At 43.1% G+C, this 14,486-nt stretch overlaps 1 pseudogene; it reads right to left on the bottom strand.

The window, feature by feature from the left end:
• The window catches only part of LOC107523091 (zinc finger protein 14-like), a 75,930-nt pseudogene that overhangs the window by 25,470 nt on the left and 35,974 nt on the right, over positions 1-14,486 (bottom strand).

The following is a 14,486-nucleotide window of genomic DNA, read 5'->3' as shown; positions in this document are numbered from 1 at the left end:
TTTATATATAGTTTTGGTATATATGTAAGTGTTTAGTCTTAAACTGTGTGACTAATGACAGATTTAAAATTGTTTTTAAATAATGTGTTTTTATAACAAAAGTTCTTTTTCCTCCAGTTTGTTATAACTAAATGTTTATGGGTACGTCTCAAGTTTGGTAACACTAACTTAACGGTCAAAAGTGTAACCCTACAGCTACACTTTTACCAGACAAGGTAAAAATTAATTTGTTAAGGTAACTTACTATTTAGGTAAAAGTCTAAATGTTCAACGTGACTATTCATTCCCAAAACTAAACTATATAAATTTTATATACAGGACACCTTTGAAGGGCCCCCAAAGGTGCCCTGTAAACTATCTTGTGGAAATTAATCCACAACAGATCTGGCATCAATCTGGCACTGTAAACGTTGAAATCATTGTCACGAATATGCATTAACTCTCTAAGCAATTTGAGTCTGTTTAAAATACATATTTTAGCTAAAATTGGTCTTAAGATCCTGCAGTAGAGGCTGCTACAGGAGGTCACATTAGATGACCTTTAAATAAAATCATAAAGAGATTCTAAACCAATTATAATCATCGAGGTATCAACTATAACAAACCTATAACTTGTTACAAATTCAAATTAACCACGAGAAGCAGATTGTTTGTGTTTCTTTCACAGGAATCCTGGAAAAACCATCTGAACCCCTGCACACCCTGACGTCACTCACTAGATGGCACGACTACCGTGGCACACCCCCCGGAACCCTAGATGTCACTCAACGCGATCTGAAGAACCTGATACACGAACTCCAAGGACAGAACTTTCTTCATGCCTGGTTACCGTTCCTGCTTCTGACCTGCTTGTTATGTGTTGGCAGTTCCAGCTAGCTATCTACAAAAGAGCAACATTCCAGCGGCTGACCTCCCTCATGCAGCATTGCATCCCCTGCCAATTCTTCCCCTAGCCATGTACTTCGGACTGAGACTTGTATCGGACTTTCTGACATACCCTATATACATTTTACACAATTTTGAAGCAGCTTATTTCCCTTCACGCTGCTGGTTTTTCATAGACTGATCCTGAGTAATTCATAGACTTTACAGACTGTTGCCTTGAGGACTATACAATGCCAAATAGCCCCTCTGTTTGGTGGGTCATGCCTCCCGCCTCCCCCTCATTATGTACCCTTGCCCCTTTTCCCACCCAAGCAGGGAATGTTCCTTTACACACCAATCCTTCCCTTCACACCACACTGGCTTTTACTTCTCCCCTACTTGTCCCTTCCTATTTTGTTATGCCCAAAAGGTTTCTGCCCCATGATAGTCTTTTATAGACTTTGTACATCTTATGCAATTACTAGATAGAAAGACAGAAAAGATGTAGAGATATTGTGAAGAGATGGTTGAGCAGGCTGCGCTTAAACCTATGAGATGAGTCTCTCCAGGTAAGTCTCTCTCTCTAAAGAGGGGTTGAGCACAGGAGGACGCATAAATCTCACAAGGTTGGCAGCCATTTAAGCCTTCCCTCCTCCACAGAAAGTCCTACATCTTCCCACCTGAGCATGGCATTCCTCTAAAACATTTAAGCCTGCTCCATTCCATTTTTCTTTACTGTGTCCATTTAGATATAAAGGGATAGGAGGAGATGTTGCAGAGGAGTTATTCTGATGCAGTCTCTGCCCCCAGGTTTTTCTATGCCCCGCTAAATCCTAGAGTGCCCCCTTTCAACCAATCCTGGCTCCGCCCCCAGGTTTTTCTATGCCCCGCTAAATCCTAGAGTGCCCCCTTTCAACCAATCCTGGCCCTACACGTCACCCCTGGTTGTCACCCAATAAAAAGCCCCCTCACCCCTCCCCTCTCTCTCTCTGGGCTCTCAGCTCTCCCTCTCTGAGGTCTCGCTCCCTGCTCTCCCCCCGTGGTCGGCCATTGCTGGCTGGCTTCACGTGGTCTGAACCAAACCTCCCCCCCATCCTATAAAAAAGATTTGTGTACCCCTTTGCTCTGGACGTCTGCTCTCTTCTCCGTGGTGCAGCCCGACACCAGACCACCGCAACAACACATATCAAATAATATTGCATCTGCCGATCACAACCTAACCAACACAATGATTGCCACCTCAACATGCTTCACTTCAGACTGTGTCCAGAGACCTCACGTGTGGAATGACAACCCTTCAGCTTCATTACTCGGGTGAGACCATTCCTTTCATAGTATACTCTAATTCCATCTCAGGTGGTTCACTTTCTAACAAAATCCCAAAACCTAGATATACACCAGTTTCTGTGAGAGAGAGCATATGTTCACATGTATCCGTAAACTACTGCAAAATATATACCTGAAAGCAGAAGTACACTAGAGTTTGCAGTGAGTATCCCCCTAACACTTCCTCTCCAGTATTCCAAGCTTTGGGTCCATGATTGCTAAACAACTTGTTTGGCTTTGTATGTTAACTCTCTTTTCAGTCACCAGGTTCCAGATGTCATCAGGATGCCGGCCAAGCTTCTCTGGACTGAAGACCCCACCAATGTGTCCTGGAGTTCCGCTTCCTCAGAGACCCACCCTACTAGGGAAAGAGAGAGGCAGACTGGGAGTATGGACCAACCAGTCAACACCCATGTTCAGCAGGGAAGCAATTACAGAAGCCAGACCTTCTACCTTCTGCAACCCACAATGACCCTGGGTCCATGCTCCCAGAGGGATAGAGAATGGGAAAGCTATGAGGGGAGGGGGTGAGATATGGAGATTGGGTGGTGGGAATTGTGTGGAATTGTATCCCTCCTACCCTATGGTTTTGTTAATTAATCCTTTCTTAAATAAAAATAATAATAAACAACAAGGGCAACAAAATGGAATAAATAAATTAAATAAATAAATAAATAAAAAGAAAAGACAGGAAGAGGTCCGGGAGGTGACACAGTGGTAAAGCTTTGGACTCTCAAGCATGAGGTGCCGAGTTTGATCCCCGGCATCATATGTGCCAGAGTGATTTCTGGTTCTTTCTCTCTCCTGCTATCTTTCTCATAAATAAATAAAATATTAAAAAAAGAAAAAAGAAATGAAACATATCAAGCCACACAGCTCTTTATTATTCACAGGTGCAGGGCAGGGTGCACCTGGTTAAGAGTACATATCACCATGACACAAGACCTAGGTTTGACACTTGCTTCCCTCCTGAGTGGGGGACACTTCATGAGCAGTGAACAGGCCTGCAGGTGTCTCCTATCAAATAAAATGGAAAGAAAAAAATGGTGTTCTGCAGGAGTGGATTCAAAGTTCTCACAATGAGCTCAGTAAATAACCCTAGTTTAGGGTTGGGCCATAGTGCAGCGGGTTAAGTGCATGTGGCACAAAGTAAAAGAACCAGAGTGGGGATCCCGGTTCGAGCCCCCAGCTCCCCAGCTGCAGGGGAGTCACTTCACAATCGGCGGAGCAGGTCTGCAGGAGTCTTAAGTTTCTCTCTTCCTCTGTCTTCCCCTCCTCTCTCCATTTCTCTCTGTCCTATCCAACAATAAGCGACATCAACAATAACAATAATAACCACAACAAGGCTTCAAAAACAAGGGCAAGAAAAGGGGGGAAAAAGGAAATAAACCGGGTGACATAAAAAAGGGGAGGCCAAGAAGAACAGTAATCCAGTAATATACATGCTCCTCAATTTCTGTCTATCATAGGAAGTAAAATATAATTTATAAATAGAACAAGATGCTATGAGGAGGAAGGAACCATTGTGGAAAGTCTGTAGCAGTGAAAGGGTATTATGGTCCTTAAGATGCACATGGATGTTACAACAATAACCAAAAACCTATAGAAGTCATCCTCAGTACAGTACATAATATCTGATTTGGAAATGTCTTCAGAGACCGGAGCTCAACATCAATGATAAAAAAATTAATGGAAAAATGTATCGAGACTACATCACATTGAAAATATTTGGTATAACAAAACCTAACCCCAAGACAAAGAAATGCAGTAAAATAAAAGAAAGCATATTTATATGCTATACATCACAGTGCTTATCAGCAACACATGTACTCACACAACTCAGTAGAGTAACATGAACAACCACAGTAAATGTACAGAAAGACATTTATAATCTCTTTAACCAAGAAGATGTTTAGTCACAGGGCAATTAAAAATCACTCACAGTCCCTGAGTGTCAGATACCTGTATATTAGAACAATAATGTTTCATTTTTTAAAAAAGAGTAATTCTGGTTTAATACCCTTTTGTAGATTTACTGAATTTTATAATATCTTACACAAAGATTAAGAAAAGCATACATAGAAACTAAGCAGAATTTTGTGAGGTCTCTTATAACCCAGGAAAGACATCTTTCTCAGTAGGAATACCAGATTAATGCCATTACTTTTATCAAAAATTAAAACATTTTCAACAGTGCTATGTCACTAATCAACATAAGAATAGTTCATCCCATATACAATGCTGGTTAGAGAGAAAAGAAGGCTAGGGGGTCAAGTGGTGGCACACTTGGTTAAGTGTTCATTTTAAAATGTGCAAATACCCAGTTCAAGACTCCTGTCCCCATCTACAGGAGGAAAGCTTCAGGAAATGTGAAGCAGGGCTGCAGGTTTCTCTCTGTGTCTCCCTTGCTATCTCCTCTGCCCCATCCATTTCTCAGTCCTTTATTAAATAAATACACACATATTTAAAAAATCTACTTTAAAAAAGAGAGAAAATTCCTTCCAGTTCCATCCAAGATGAGTCAGAGAAGATGTGTTCACTGTTATTAATAGCTGCGTAGTATTCCATTGTGTATATATGCCACAGCTTTCTCAGCCACTCATCTGTTGTTGAGCACCTGGGTTGCTTCCAGGTTTTAACTAATACAAATTGTGCTGCTATGAACATAGGTGTATACATATCTTTCTGGCTAGGTGTTATGGTGTCCTTGGGGTATATCCCCAGGAGAGGAATTACTAGGTCATATGTAAAGTCCATGTCTAGCTTTGTGAGTTTTCCAGATAGATCTCCACAGAGGTTGGACCAATTTACATTCCCACCAGCAGTGCAGAAGGGTTCCTCTGTCCCCACAGCCCCTCCAGCATTTGTTGCTGCTGTCCTTTTTGATGTTTGCCATTCTCACAGGGGTGAGGTACTATCTCAAAGTTGTCTTTATTTGCATTTCTTTGACAATCAGTGACCTGGAGCAATTTTTCATGTATTTGTTAGTCTTTTGGATTTCTTCTGTTGTGAATATTCTGTTCATATCCTCTGCCCTTTTTTGGTTGGGGACATTTGGCTTTTTGTTGCTAAGTTTGCTGAGCTCTTTGTATATGTGGTTATTCATTTCATGTCTGATATATGGCATCTGAAGATCTCCCATTCTCTGAGGGATCCCTGTGTTTGTGTGATAGTTTCTTTGGCTGTGCAGTTTTTCAATTTGATGAACTCCCATTGATTTGTTATTAGTATTTTCTACTTCCTTTTTTTTTTCTAAAGAATGGAGGTTTTTTTCTCACTTAAAATTTTTTTTTAAACTTTATTTTTATTATTAGATAAAGACAGACAGAAATTGAGGGGAAGGAAAGATAGAAATGGAAAGAGACAGAGAGACATCTGTAGCCCTGCTTCACCATTCGTGAAACTATCCCCCTGCAGGTGGGGACCAGGGGCTTGAACCCACATCCCTGTGCACTATAGTGTATGCTCTTAACCAGGTGCGCCACTGCCTGGCCACCTTCTATTTCTTTTTTTTTATTATTATTTATTTATTCATTAGATAGAGACAGCCAGAAATTGAAAGGCAAGGGGGACTAGAGAAGAAGAGAGACAGAGAGGCACCTGTAGCTCTGCTTCACCACTTCTGAAGCTTTCCCCCTGCAGGTGGGGACTGGGGACTCAAACCTGGGTCCTTGCACACTGTACCATGTGTGCTCAACTAGGTGTGCCACCTCCCAGACCCTATCATTTTCTATTTCTTTGAATACTGACTCAGTTCAGTGTACAGGTCTTTCATGTCTTTGGTCAGGTTTATTCCTAAATGTTTTACTGATATTGCTGCAACAGAAAATGGGAGTGTGGGAGTCAGGCACAGGTGGTGCAGTGGGTAAAGCGCATGTAGCGCAAAGCGCAAGACCAGAGTAAGGATCCTGGTTCGAGCCCTGGCACCCCACCTGCAGGGGAGTTGCTCAGCAGGCAGTGAAGCAGGTCTGCAGGTGTCTCTCTGTCTCTCTTCCTCTCTGTCTCCCCATTCTCTCTCAATTGTTCTCTGTCTCTATCCAATAACAAATAAAAAAATTAAACAAAAAATGGGAGTGAATTCTGGATATCCTCTTCTTTGGATTTAGTGTTTGCATAAAGAAATGTCACTGACTTTTGAACACTTGATTTTGTAGCATGACTCCTTGACATATTGCCTAATAACTTCCAGTAACTTTCTCCTGGATTACTTAAGACTTTTATTTTTTTTAAAGAATTGATTTATGAATTCATGACAAAGTAGAGAAAGAAACATCCATTGCTGGGCTGGCTTCCCGGGCAGGAGACAGACGAGCAGGGACTCATGGCTGAGCTGGGAACGCAGTTCAACAACCCAAAGTCTAATCACAATTCTGTCCTATCTATCTCCTGAGGTGGAAGTTTTAGGAATAGGAAGTGCATAGGATGGGGGGGGGGGAGAAGGAGAATAGCAAGCTAATCAGTGGAAATTAAACCAGTGAGAACAATGATTATGTAAATAGACTACAGCCTCAAGCAATGTAACAGAGGGGTCTTAGAAGCAGAATTTAGAAGCATACCAACAAGCCATCACTCTGGTACATGTGCTACTGGGGTTCAAACTCAGGACCTCATGCTTCAGAGTCTAGTGCCTTAGCCACTGTGTCACCTCCCAGACCACTACTAAAATTATTTTTTTATTGTCTTTGTTTATTGGAGACAGAAATTGAGAAGAAAGGGGTTGATAGAAAGGAAGAGAGACAGAAAGACACCTGCAGCTCTGCTAAACCACTTGTGAAGCTCTCCCCTTGCATGTGGGGACTGGGGGCTCGAACCTGGATCCTTGGGCACTGTAACATGTGCGTTCAACCAGGTGCACCAATGCCAGACTCCTTTTTATATTTTTCTATGTACACTATCCTATAAACTGCAAATAGTGAGAGCTTGACTTCTTCCCATCTGTATTCCTTTGATTCCTTTCTCTTGCCTGATTGCTATGGTGAGAACTTCTAATACCAGTCATCTCTGTCAGGAACAACAAAATAGACCCCTTTGTGGGCCCCCATAGGACCTTGCCCTCAACTTGGATCAACAATGGTAGAGAATGTTTCACCCTCTGAAGGGAGGCTGGACAACATACTCTATCTACCACCTGAGGAAGATAGATCCTGATATTAGGCTAGCTTGAAATTTCCTACTCTCATGACCACAGAATGTGAGCTCAGATCTACAGGCATGCAGAGGTCACATTGGCTCCTAAGCTGACTGTGGGCCCTACATCACATCAAATTGATGGGCTTTTTAGTCAACAATACTTAGACACCTTTTTCTTTTAAAAAATATTTATTTATTTATTATTTATTCCCTTTTGTTGCCCTTGTTGTTTTATTGTTGTAGTTATGATTGATGTCATTGTTGTTGGATAGGACAGAGAGAAATGGAGAGAGGAGGGGAAGACAGAGAGGGGGAGAGAAAGATAGACACCTACAGACCTGCTTCACCATTTGTGAAGCAACTCCCCTGCAGGTGGGGAGCCAGGAGCTCCTACCGGATCCTTATGCCCATCCTTGCGCTTTGCGTCACCTGCACTTAACGTGCTATGCTACCGCCTGACTCCCTGACACCTTTTTCATACTTCGGAGCTACTCTCTGTCCTGATCCAGCTTTATGATCCTTTTTTCCAGCCATGACATCATCTCCCAAGACAATAACTTGGATCCACCTGCATATCAGATTTCTGGCTCAGAGAGGAAAAACAAACAAACTAGTATAGCCACAGAACCTATGAAATATAACAAAAATAAACAAATTCACCAATCTGTCCTGTAGCACAGATTCCACAGAACCCCAACCCACTAGGGAAAGAGTATGGGAGGGAGTAGGCTGGGAGTATGGATCAACCTATCAATGCCTATGTACAGTGGGGAAGTAATTCCAGAAGGCAGACTTCTGCATCTCTCAATGACCTTGCGTGGGAACTGTGTGGAGTTGTACCCTTTTATCTATGGTTTTGTCAGTGTTTCCTTTTATAAATAAAATAAAAAATTAAATTAAAAAAGAGAGAGAAAAGTGAAGACTCTCAACCTTAGGAAGTATTTATTCTATTGCAGCTTATTTGTGCATGATTCCAATATTCCTGGTGGACCAATTTTATTTATTTTCTCTAGATAGAAGATTAGACAAAACAAAACAGAAAAAAACAGGAAACATGCCAGAATAACACCCATGAAGGTTCCCTTTTCATATCTATCTGTGTTGTCAGGGCTTGAAACTCAATATTTGGCTGTGACAAAGTTGCACTTACAACACGAGATATGTGTTGATATTCAACAATTATTTCACAGGGTCTTTATGGTGGCATACCAAGTGGAGACCACAAATGATCACCTGTGAGAACTCAGATGTATTCAAGACCCATCTCTCCAACAGCTGTAGAGAGAAGTCTTCACCCTGCCCCTTTTCTTGTATCTAGTTATATCTGTATCTATCTATCTATCTATATATATATTATGACATTCAACAATGGTGACACTGGGTCTCAGTGATAATACTAAATGGAAAGTTAGAGATTTAAGAGTAAGTGTCTGGGGAGACAGCATAGTGGCTATGCAAAATACTTCCATACTTGAGGCTCTCAACCCCAAGCATCAAGGTATGCCAGAGTTGAGCACTATGCTGGTCTCTCTCATTGAAATAATTTTTTAAAAAAATGAGAGTCCAGCTTCCCCAGAGCTCTGCCCCACTACAAAAAGAGGCAGACAGGCTGGGAATATGGATTGAAATGTTAATGCTCATGTGCAGTGGGGAAGACATTACAGAAGCCAGACCTTCCACCTTTTGGACCCCATAATGGTCCTGGGTCCATACCACCAGAGGGATAAAGAATAGTAAAGTTATCAGGAGTTGGGATAGGATATGGCATTCTGGTGGTGGGAACTGCATGGAATTGTAACCCTCTTATCCTATGGTCTGGTCAGCATTTCCATTTTTTTTTAAAGATTTTATTATTGTATTCATGAGAAACATAGAAGAAGAGAAAGACCCAGACATCACTCTGGTATGTGTGCTGCCAGCGACAGAACTCAGGACCTCATGCTTAAGTGTCTAGTTCCTTAACCACTGTGCCATATCCTGGACCAAAGCATTAAAATTTTATAAATAAAAATTACATAATAATAAAAATGTGAAAATAAATAGTAGGGCAGGGGAGATAATGAAAAGTTTCTGCCTGATCTCTCAGGTTCCAGGTTCTATTCTCTGACCCAGCATAAGCCAGAATAGAGCAGTTCCCTGGCAGAGAGAGACAGAGATACAAAAAGAAATATGATGGGAAAAAAAGAAACAGTAGATGAAACATGTATCAATTAAAATTCAACTTATTCAAGAGGAAAAAGAAATAGACATTGATATTGGCAAGTTACTTACCCAAGAAACTGCCATCTCTTCCTCTTTCCCTGAATGCCTTTCAGGCCAGAAAATGGAAGATCAATCACTGCAATAGCTTGAGACTCTGTTTAAATCTAGCAGCACAGCCTCTTCATTGGACAGTATGGACCCTAGATCAAAGATACTGTAGTGACTAAAAGGTACAATACCCTAGCTGTGCAATGGAAACAGAAGAGGTTATGGAAAGATTTAACGAGTTATCCTGTCTATTAGGACCATGACAAAGCCCACAAATTCTACTGACATCTCCTTCCAACCTTTTAACTTTTCTTCAACAAAAACATCCACAAAAATCTAGTAAATGGAAGTCAAGCGGTAGCGCAGCGGGTTAACTGCAAGTGGTGCAAAGCTCAGGAACCAGCCTAAGGCTCCCAGTTTGAGCCCCTGGCTCCCCAACCTGCAGGGGAGTCTCTTCAAGGGGCGAAACAGGTCTGCAGGTGTCTTCCCCTCCTCTCTCCATTTCTCTCTGTCCAATCCAACAACATCAATAACAACAACAGCAACTACAACAATAAAACAAGGGAAGCAAAAGGGAATAAATAGGGCAGGGGTAGATAACATAATGGTTATGCAAACAGACGCCCATGCCCGAGGCTCCACAGTCCCAGATTCAATCCCCTTCTTCTTCTAGCGTTTGCCCTTCTTCCGTAGCCAGTCAACAGTGTCAGGTTGAGCCTGATGTAAACTTTCAAGACCTCCTTTGAATCTGGAGAGGTGGCAGTCGTTGACTATGTGGGTCATAGTCTGTCTGTAGCTGCAGGGGCAGTTTGGGTCGTCTCTGGCTCCCCAGCGATGCAACATAGCGGCGCACCGGCCATGGCCTGTTCGGTAGCGATTGAGGAGGGCCCAATCATAACGTGCTAGGTCAAAGCTGGGTTGACGCTTGCAGGGGTCTGTGATGAGGTGTTTGTTCTTTACCTCAGCTGACTGCCAACTCTGTTTCCAAGAGACTGGAACAGAGAAGTTCAGTGTAGGCATAGGGGACCAGATTGGGTGACGAGACGTCAGGCGTTGGACAGTGTGGGCAAAGATATCCGCGTATATTGGCAGGTCCGGTCAAGCGTAGACGTGGGAAATGAACTTAGAAGATGCCGCATCCTGACTAATATCTGGCGGATGATGTTGCTAAGAACTGGCAGCCATGGAACCGGGGTGGAACGGATGGTTCCAGAAATTATCCTCACAGAGGAATATAATTTGGAATCGACCAAGTGGACATGGGGGCTACGGAACCATACTGGGGCACAGTATTCTGCAGTGGAATAGCATAATGCCAGAGATGATGATCGTAGTGTGGAAGCGCTCGCGCCCCATGAGGAGCTGGCCAGTCTTGCAATGATGTTATTCCTCGCGCCCACCTTTGCTGCAGTTTTTATGAGATGTTTGTGAAATGACAGAGTGCGATCGAGAGTAACGCCAAGATAGACTGGCTGGGCTTCATGCCAGATTCTCGTATCGCCAAGCTGCACATTAAGCTCACGCGAGGCCGAGGCATGGTGTAGATGGAAAACAGATGATACCGTTTTTGCAGTGCTAGGGATTAGTCGCCATTTTTTACAGTAATCAGATATCAGAGACATGTCTTTCGTGAGTGTTTCCTCGAGGATGTCAAACTTGGATGCCTGAGTTGCACAGCAGATGTCATCGGTGTAGATGAACTTCCTTGAAGAAGTTTCTGGGAGGTCATTGATGTAAATATTAAATAGCGTAGGAGCCAGAACAGAGCCCTGGGGGAGGCCACTTGAGACAAGTCTCCATCTGCTAGACTTGTCACCCAGATGCACCCGGAATCTTCTGTTTTGGAGAAGAAACGATATAGTGTTGGCCACCCATGGAGGCAGGCATCTTGAGATCTTGACTAGGAGACCACGGTGCCAGACCGTGTCATAGGCTGCTGTGAGATCAACAAAGACAGCACCCGTCTTTAAATTCTTCTGGAATCCATTCTCAATGTAAGTTTGAGGGCCAGGACTTGTTCGCAGGTAGATCTTCCTGGGCGGAAACCAGCTTGGGCGGGTGATAGGAATTTCTCTGTAAGATGAGAAATACGTGACAGAAGCAGCCTCTCAAGGAGTTTGTAACACACGGAGAGGAGAGAAATTGGTCTATAGCTGGCGGCCAGTGTTGGGTCTTTCTTTGGTTTCAAAACCGCTATAATCTTCGCACGATGCCAAACTTTGGGCATAGACTCAGATTCCAAGATGTGGGACAGGAATGAAGCGAGCCACTTCTTTGCCACGGGACCCAGGTTAAGAATGAGTTCTGGGGTGATGTTATCATAGCCAGGTTTAACCCTTTTCAAAGCGTCTTCCAGTTCAGACAGTGTAAAGGGAGAGAGTTTTGGAGATGGACAAGATAACCGGAAGTGCGATGACCACTCGTGGGAAATTTCTCTTTTCCTGGGTCGATCTTAGCACGTCCAACTTGAGTTAGGTGATTGGCCACTGACTTTGGAGATACAGGAGGATGGGAGGCTGGAGGGGGTTGGCTACCGGCACCCAGTCTGTGAAGAAGCTTCCAGGCCTTCCTACTTGAGTGGGTGAAGTTCAGACTTTCCGTGAGTTGTTGCCAGCGGGCTTGGCGTGCTGCATCCAGGGAGGCAATGAGATGGTCAGCCACATCTGGGTCACCCGACTCATCATACTGCTTTAGTAGTTGCTCGCATTCAGCATCAAGACAAGGCGTATAGTTAGCACGTCTCCCATGAGGAATGGCTTGGGAAGCTGCTTTGAAGATGGCTTGGCGGAAGCACCTGTAGGAATCTTCAGAGGGGATAGAGTTAATTGGAATTGCAGGAATAAATTTGTTGGTAAGATCACTGAACAGACGGCAGTTTGCTTTCTGAAAGTTCCATCTTAGTTTCTCCGAGCACAGAATCAGTGGGAGCTGGAGACCAATGTGGATGATAGCTGGGCGGTGATGACTGTGCGGGAAGATCTTGAGAACTTGTCTCGTAGCGGGAAAGGCTTGGCCGTTGACTGTGCTAATCCAGCACAGGTCGGGTGATAGTCTTTATTCCATCTAGCACTGTGAAAAGAGCCTGGCTGTTTGGGATCGTATAATAGGGAGAGGTCATTCGCTGAAGCCCAGTCGGCTAAGATAGAGCCATCAGCATGAGTGGAGGAATATCCCCAGTCTTGGTGGTGACTATTAAAGTCTCCAACATAAACGGCTGGGTGATTTGGGCTAGGCAGGACCTCATTATCCCATGAGGCACTGGGAGGCTTATATACGTTGATGAGCTGAATAGTTCCAATAGTAATGGAGTCGTAGAAGGTCGAAGAGGCCGTATGGTAAACGGCCCCAAGACACGATTTGGCGTAGATGGCTCAGCCATGTTTAGGATGGAGATTATAGCATCTTAAATCGAATCCACTGATGGTGAATCAAGCAGCTTCATCGACTGCTATATGTGTTTCTTGTAGGCAGATAACATCTGCCTGATGCTGTATCGCCAATTGACCAATAAGAACGCGTTTGGCAAAGGACAGCCCCTCAACATTAAGTTGGAGGACTCGAAGAGCAGGACCAACAGCTTGAAAGCTGTCAGGAGCTGCTTGTTGCTGGCTTTGATCTTTTAATTATAGGGCAGAATAAGGACACTGTGACACAGGCTCTGGATGTCTCTGTTAAACAATTCAGACAACAGGGATAGACTATTAATCAGAATAAGGTCCAAGGCCCTGCTGAAAGTGTAGAGTTCCTTTTTGTTTCTTTCATCCTTTCTCTTTTGTTGCCCTTGTTGTTCTTTAGCATTGCAGTTATTATTGCTGTTGTCATTATTGTTGGATAGGAGAGAAATAGAGAGATGAGTGGAACACAGAGAGGAGGAGAGAAAGACACCTACAGACCTGCTTGTGAAGCAATACCCCTTCAGGTGGAGAGCCAGGGGCTCGAACCAGGACACTTATACCAGTCCTTGTGCTTCGTGCCATGTGTGCTTAACCCATTATGCTACCACCCAACTCCCAAAAGTGTTAAGTTCTTAGGAGTACATTGGTCAACCATGGGACCTAAAATTCCCGAGGCTGCAATAGACAAAATTAAAGCCCTGTGAACACCACAGAATAAGTCTCAACCCAGTCATCAAGATCCCAAGCACATTTTTTTTGAAAATAGAAAAAATGCTACAAATGTTTATCTGGAACCAGAAAAGACCTAGAATTGCCAAAACAATCTTGAGAAAAAAAAACAGAACTGGATACACCACACTCCCAGATCTCAAACTGTATTATAGGGCCATTGTCATCAAAACTGCTTAGGACTGGAACATAAACAGACACACTGATGAGTGGAATAGAACTGAGAGCCCAGAAATGAGGCACCACACCTATGGACATCTAATCTTTGACAAAGGGGCCCAGACTATTAAATGGGGAAAGCAGAGTCTCTTCAACAAATGGTGTTGGAAACAATGGGTTGAAACATGCAGAAGAATGAAACTGAATCACTGTATTTCACCAAATACAAAAGTAAATTCCAAGTGGATCAAGGACTTGGAAGTTAGACCACAAACTATCAGATACTTAGAGGAAAATATTGACAGAACTCTTTTCTGCATCAATTGTAAATGAAACGAACCCAATTAAAACAAGACTAAGACAAGTATAAACCTATGGGACTACATCAAATTAAAAAGCTTCTTCACAGCAAAAAAAAAACCACTACCCAAACCAAGATACCCCTCACAGAATGGGAGAAGATCTTTACATGCCATACATTAGATAAGAGTTTAATAACCAACATATATAAAGAACTTGCCAGACTCAACAACAAGACAACTAATAACCCCATCCAAAAATGGGGGGAGGACATGGACAGAATATTCACCACAGAAGAGATCCAAAAGGCCGAGAAACACATGAAAAAAATGC

The sequence above is a fragment of the Erinaceus europaeus genome, chromosome 13 (genome assembly GCF_950295315.1).
Source record: "Erinaceus europaeus chromosome 13, mEriEur2.1, whole genome shotgun sequence".
Taxonomy (NCBI): domain Eukaryota; kingdom Metazoa; phylum Chordata; class Mammalia; order Eulipotyphla; family Erinaceidae; genus Erinaceus; species Erinaceus europaeus.
The sequence above is the reverse complement of the archived record's forward strand: the minus strand, read 5'-3'. Positions and strand labels throughout refer to the sequence as shown.